At 50.8% G+C, this 6,000-nt stretch overlaps 1 protein-coding gene and 1 long non-coding RNA gene across 2 annotated transcripts in view; one reads left to right on the top strand and one right to left on the bottom strand.

The window, feature by feature from the left end:
- Nucleotides 1-693: 693 nt before the first annotated feature.
- On the bottom strand, nt 694-5,046 carry LOC140917168 (uncharacterized). The gene is made up of 2 exons (XR_012160733.1): nt 4,692-5,046; nt 694-2,122 (listed from the first exon to the last, which is right to left on the bottom strand). It is a non-coding gene; the product is annotated as an uncharacterized lncRNA (long non-coding RNA).
- The window catches only part of FNDC3B (fibronectin type III domain containing 3B), a 358,046-nt gene continuing 356,643 nt past the window's right edge, over nt 4,598-6,000 (top strand). Inside the window, exon 1 of the mRNA XM_073359375.1 lies at nt 4,598-4,939. The gene's annotated coding sequence lies outside the window, so the exon portion shown is untranslated. The remainder of the gene's footprint in view (nt 4,940-6,000) is intronic.

The raw sequence follows: 6,000 nt of genomic DNA, 5'->3' as shown, positions 1-6,000 counted from the left end.
AACAGTACAAACAACATTTGGAAAGAGCATTAAGTAGTCTGCCAAGACTCTCAGCAATTTTCAAGTGGGCCACAAAAAAAAAAGTTTGAGAACCACTGGCATAGCAGTAGCCTGAAAGATTCAAACACCAAACTAAAGGCTTTGCTCCAAAGCCCGTTTAAGGCATGGAAGCACACCCAATAACTTCTGGGTACAAAGGATTGTGCCCTAGATGAATGTGTAAAGCCAAATTACTATGCCACTAAAAAAGAGACCAGGACAATTTTATTTTAGAATCTTGGAGTAATTAATCTTCATAGTTCACCCTGGCAATAAAATTCTGGATTCTGATTTCAGCATGTGTTGTCACAGGTGTTCTAAAAAGGGAAAAGACTTGTGTAAATAATAACATGAATTCAGCCTCCCTTTTGGAGCTTACTTTGTTTTATGGAGGTAATAATTATTGAAGTACGTTTTGAGCATTTAATTACTCAATGACTGGGTTTCACTTGCTTGAAATACAGATGTACAATAGAAACCCTGATTCATGCTAATGTTTATATGTCCTAGCTCTGCAAGACTTAGTCACCTGCAGAATTTTGGATCCCACAACAAGATTTGTCATAAAGACCTCTACTCTCCACCTACCCATTTCTTCTGGCTTGTGCTTGTCCCCCCTAGAGCCATGATGCAAAGAAAGCAGAAGAGTGAAAATGGAAGGAATTCAGTTCTATTCCAATATACAGCATTTAACACTGTACTTACATTTCAATTTCTATTTAATCAGATAACAGACCTAGAGAAGAGACGCTGCAGCCAGGAGCAAAGGTATGATTTTCTTTGCATAATTAACTATTTAAATTGTAGAACCCTTTTATTATTTACAGTGCATCAAAAGATCTAGCATAGTGGTCTGAAAAGGATTTATTAACAAGTAAAGCAGGTTACTGTACCCTTTGCAGCCACTTCTATATACAACATTAAAAGTAAGTTACTGTACATGGTCTTAAAGCAGGAAAAATGCCTCCTGGGTAATTTTGATCTGGAGTTTCTTTGAAGAGAATCATTCAGTTCTTTCATTTGTGTACGTTGCCCACTCCAGGGTCACAGGACACAAAAACCTTTCTGGCAGAGGAAGACCTGATTGGGGACTGCTTTGGAATTCCTCAGTGCCCTAGGCTAGTCAGTGGGTTTGCTACAGAGTCAGGTGAAGCCAAATGTGTTCTCTTCCCCACTCTCAGCCTCTCCTGGCTCTGAGGTCTGAACTCAGGTCTCAGTCCGAACTCGGGTCTCTTACAATGTAAGTGAAGAGCATTAGCCACTGGAATACTCAGTCAGACCACCCAACAGCTACTCCAAAGGCATAATAATGTGTAGAGAAAAAGGTCCTGTGGTACAGTCTATCCAGTGTTTGGGTAGAGACATCATCTGTACACACCAGTGTTATGTGGTATTTGAAAAAATGACTGAAGGCAGCATGCCTCAGGTAAAACAACAATATTTAGCAAACAAACTAATCAAAGCTTTCTCTGTACAGTGTTAAACAGAACTGATGCCAAGATCCCAGCCTACTTGCCTTCCCAAATACAGTATGTACAGTTTATTAAAGCAGTCTAAGTTAAAGCATAATCCCACCAGAAACCTGAGAGAGGATGTCTTGGGAGAATAAAGAATCTCTTGTAGCGTCCACGCTGCCTTTGAAATGATGTCTTACCTAAGACGTCACATAGAGTTATGATTGTACTAAGAGAGCTCTTCTCCTTCCACAGCCGCTTCTCTGGAATTTCTCAGCTAGTGGGACAGATGGCTGAAGGGACTGAAAAAGGAATACAGAACCTTTGACCAGTTTGAATCCAGCCCCAGTCAATAGTGACTTCAAGTTGTTACCGTCGATGGCTGTTCAGTGCCTGTTAGAGAGGAGTCGATATTTTCAATCCAGTTCCTTGTGGACAACTATCTGCATCACACATACAACCATAACTGGTGCATAGGCTCAGCAGTGAGATCCAAGGAAGGTATGGGCATGTTGGAAACTGAATGCCCCTTTCTGACTCTTCTTCTGCATCAGGGCTTAGGCACTGTTGCTCCTTGGAGGCGTGATGTGAGGGAGACCTGCACTGTTGCTGTTCAGGCTCTACCCCTTCTGGGAATAAACAGAAGAATCTTATTTTTGACAAAGAAAATAGTGTATATTAATGATAGGGTAAAGTGGAAGGACAGAAGCTGGCAAAGTCTTTAAAAAGGAAAAGGTTGGCCTCTAAGGCAGTAGAATGTGTAGCAGTGATGGGAGGCTTAGAAAAGCACCCTCAGATTTGGAAGTTTATCTTAACTTATTGCGTCTCCAAAATTAGGCTAGAAATTTAGCAAAAGCAGACTTTCTCATGAGATTTCCAATGCTTCCCTTTGAGTCTGAATCAGGCAATGGAGAGACTCACAACAATGAAAACTAATGAACATGGAAAAGTTAAAGGTACCTTTTCACACTTCAGGGTTCAATTGCTGTTTATTTGGATGGAGGTTCAGGTCAGTTTTTATTTTCTCCAAACTAGTTTTCTCAGCCCTGATGTGTAGTTATTTGGGTAATTCTCATCCCTTTCAGTTGTGGAGGCTGAGATATGGTTCCCTCTGGAACCTGTTAATGCTGCTCCTGGGTCAACTGGCCCAGGGAAAGTTGATGATCTTTTTATAAGCTCAGTCACTGAGGAAATAATTTTCTCTCCCCGTGTGTTCTTTTAAAAACAACAACAGTCCCCTCCCTTTTCCCTTCCCACTTTCCCCCATTCATCCCTAACAGCCCCTCCCGCCCCCAAGTTATAGCATGTATGATTTCTGTTGAGCCATTTTACTACTGGCTGCCTACGCTTGGTCCTTGAGTTACTCTGTGCTGTATATTATTGGTACAGAATCACTGAGTAGAAGGTAGTATATCAGGAATATGTTTATAATGGTTTCAGATCCCAAACTCAAACCAGCCTTGATGTGTTTCATATGGACCTGGACAATTTTATGGTTTCAGGTGAGACTGGAAACCATATGAAAGTGACTATGTACATTTTGTTCCCAAACTTGGCAAAGTATGGTCATTGCAACTGAATTTCTCTTGGAGTTGTGCTCAAACCTAAAAATCAAAGTGAAACCAGTGGGAACTGAAAAAGCTTTATACAGCCCTATGCCAGTGTAAAGGGCTGAGGCAGGGTAGCTGGAGACATAGTGCATACATATTTAGATTTCATATACCCTAAAATTAGAGTGTGTTTTGGATCCAGCAATTTGGTTCAGGCCCATCTGAGAGACAAACTGCAAATGAGTTTGGGAATCTATACAGGCAGGTTTATCTCAGTGATAATTGGTAACCTTCTTCTCTTCTTTGCATCTATCTTTATCTTCTCTTACACAACTTTGACTGTGATTACTCTTCAATTTTATCTTTTTACATTTTTCCTAATTTAGGTCACTGATTTGTCCCTTCCACAATGAACCGCTTGTTCCTGCTTCCCTGAATTAACTCACAAGACCACAGCATTCCCTCCCAAATGTATGATGCCATGAGTGTAGGGGACTGGACTAGATGACTTCTCAAGGTCCCTTTAAGTCCTACGATTCTATGATTCTATAATTTGGCTCAACCTCCTCTAAACTCAACCCAGGAAAACATCGCTTTCTTCCCACTGCACAGGTGCTGGGACGGGTTACTTCTTGCCCTTTCTGTGGCAGAGGTGCAGGTCCCTGGTGGGTTGCACTGAGGTGGCTTCCTCACTCCAGGGACTATGGAAGGTGGATGCCAAGATGTTTCTTCTCCCTAATCCCATACCAAGGACCTGGCAAGGGGGAATCTGTAGAGGTGTTTCTTCCCTCTCATTACTGCAGGGGCCTCTGCATGGTCAGGAAGAGGGAGTGCTTGGCAGCAGAACTGTATGCATGTATTTAGTGGTTCCTGTGCTGGCAGTGTGCTCTGCAATCCACAAAAGTAAAGACTGTCCCTGTCCCAAAGAATTTACAATCTACACAAGACGGATGGAATCAGGATTCCCCAGTAGGGTACTGGGGATCAGGAGGGAGGGAAAGGGGTGATGGGGCAGGGACTGGGGCAGAATGGGATGGATGGGGTATAGACTCCGGGTCAGGAGGGAGGGGATGGGACAGGAGGGGATGGGTGGGGTAGAGACTGGGGTCAGGAGGGAGGAAATGGGGATGGTGGGGTAGAGACTGGGGTCAGGAGGGAGGGGATCGGGCAGGAGGGGATGGGGGCAGAGACTGGGGTCAGGAGGGAGGAGAGACGGGGTAATGGGAGAGGGGCTGGGGGGCAGAAGGGGATGGGTGGGGTAGAGACTGGGGTCAGGAGGGAGGGGATGGGGCAGGGGCTGGGAGGCAGGCAGGGTGAGAGGGGAGTGGAGGAGCAGGGCGGGCAGAAGGAGACAAGTGTGTGTGAACGGACAATGGGGCAGGGGCTGCTCCAGGCTCCCACTCCCCGCAAACACCCTCCTCGCCCAGCTGGGTTCTGCTTGGGGGCGGGGGGGTGGTGCATGGGCGCCGGGCCCGTGCGGCTCCAGGCGGGGGCGGGGGCGAGGGCAAGGGGCCAGGCGGGGACTTGCTGGGCGCTGAAGACGGCCCCAGGCGGGGCAGCTGCCCGGCGACCAGCGGGCTGCCGAGCGCGTCGGGCCGGCGCAGCGGGTCCCTCCCTTCGCCCGCCCCCCGTTCCCCGCCCGCCTTGCCTCGCCTCGCCTCGCCTCGCCTCTCCCGCCGCGGATTTTTTCCACAGTAGCTGCTACTCCAGACTGTATGGTAGTGTGGGCTGGTCGCAAGTCCCCATGTGGTCCCGACATCATTGACATGGCGGAATCCCCCTCCGAGCTCTCCTGGTAGCCCCCGCCGCCCGCCGGGCTCTCACCGGACTGCCTGCCGCCGACGGGCTCGCCGCGCCCGGGCCGCTCACCCCGCCCCCGTTTCAGCCCCTGCGAAGGTAAGGCGGCGTCCCCGGCCCGGCCGCTCCGCGCGGCAGCGCCCCCCCGGCGGGGCTCACGCCGAGTGCCCGCGGCTGCAGCAGCCCGGAGTTGGGGCAGGACGAGCGCAGCCCCCGGAGTTAGTCTGTGGCTCCCCGCCCCGTCCCGCACCCGTCCCGCTTCGGCGGGGAAGGGCCGAGGCCGGGTGGGTGGGCGCGCCCCGGAGCCGGGGGCTTGCACGGAGCACGGGAAGCGGCAGCACTTTGCAGAAAGTTTCCCCCATTTGCCGGTGCCGTGAGGAGAGACCAGCCAGCTTGGGCCTCGTGCCCCCCCCGTGGCTTGACCCCCCCTTGCATTTATGCCCCCCCTTAATCCCTCTGACCCCCCCATCATAGGGCTTGTGTAACGCCCCCAGCCCCCGGGGGCAACGGGGGAACTAGACACAGCCGGGACCATCTGTCTGCTCCTGGGGCGGCGCCGCTGCTACCCCACGTTGCAGCGCAGAGCTGGGGGAAGATTTTTTTTTTTGGGGTGGGGGGGGACACGGGTCTGCAGGGTGGAAAGTGGGAATTTTACAGCCCGGGGGAAGGCGGAGGAGGGTGGGGGCGGCGAAATGCTGACGCCGCCTCTGGAGCAGGCTGGGGGGAAGGGGCTGGTGTCAGGGCTCGGCCCGGGGAGTGGAAGCAGCAGTTTGTTTGGGAGCCGGGAGACACTCCATCAGAGCCTAGTAATCCAGAGAGGCTCCGCGGAGCGCTGCCGGACTCAGCCTGCCTGGCCTTTCCCTGCCCCCTCCCCATCCTCATCCCCGCACCAGCCCCGTCTCCTCTCCTCGGTTCCCCCACGGCCGCCGCCTCCTCCTCCTCCTCCTCTTCTCGCCTTTCTTTGATAGTCATCCTGCCATGGCAATCTGAGCCGGAATGGAAAATCGGCTTTAAACTTGGAAGAGGTTTTTGTGTGTGTGTGGAGCCTCCCTCCTCCCCAGCTTCTGACTCCCTGCAGGAGGAGCTGGGTGTGTGTGTGTGATTAGAAGGGAGGTTGGAAATCTGTGCCCTGCGGCTGGGTTTGGGAGCAGGAGGCGATG

The sequence above is a fragment of the Lepidochelys kempii genome, chromosome 9 (genome assembly GCF_965140265.1).
Source record: "Lepidochelys kempii isolate rLepKem1 chromosome 9, rLepKem1.hap2, whole genome shotgun sequence".
Lineage (NCBI taxonomy): Eukaryota > Metazoa > Chordata > Testudines > Cheloniidae > Lepidochelys > Lepidochelys kempii.
Note: the sequence above shows the minus strand (reverse complement) of the source record. Positions and strands in the feature narration are given on the sequence as shown.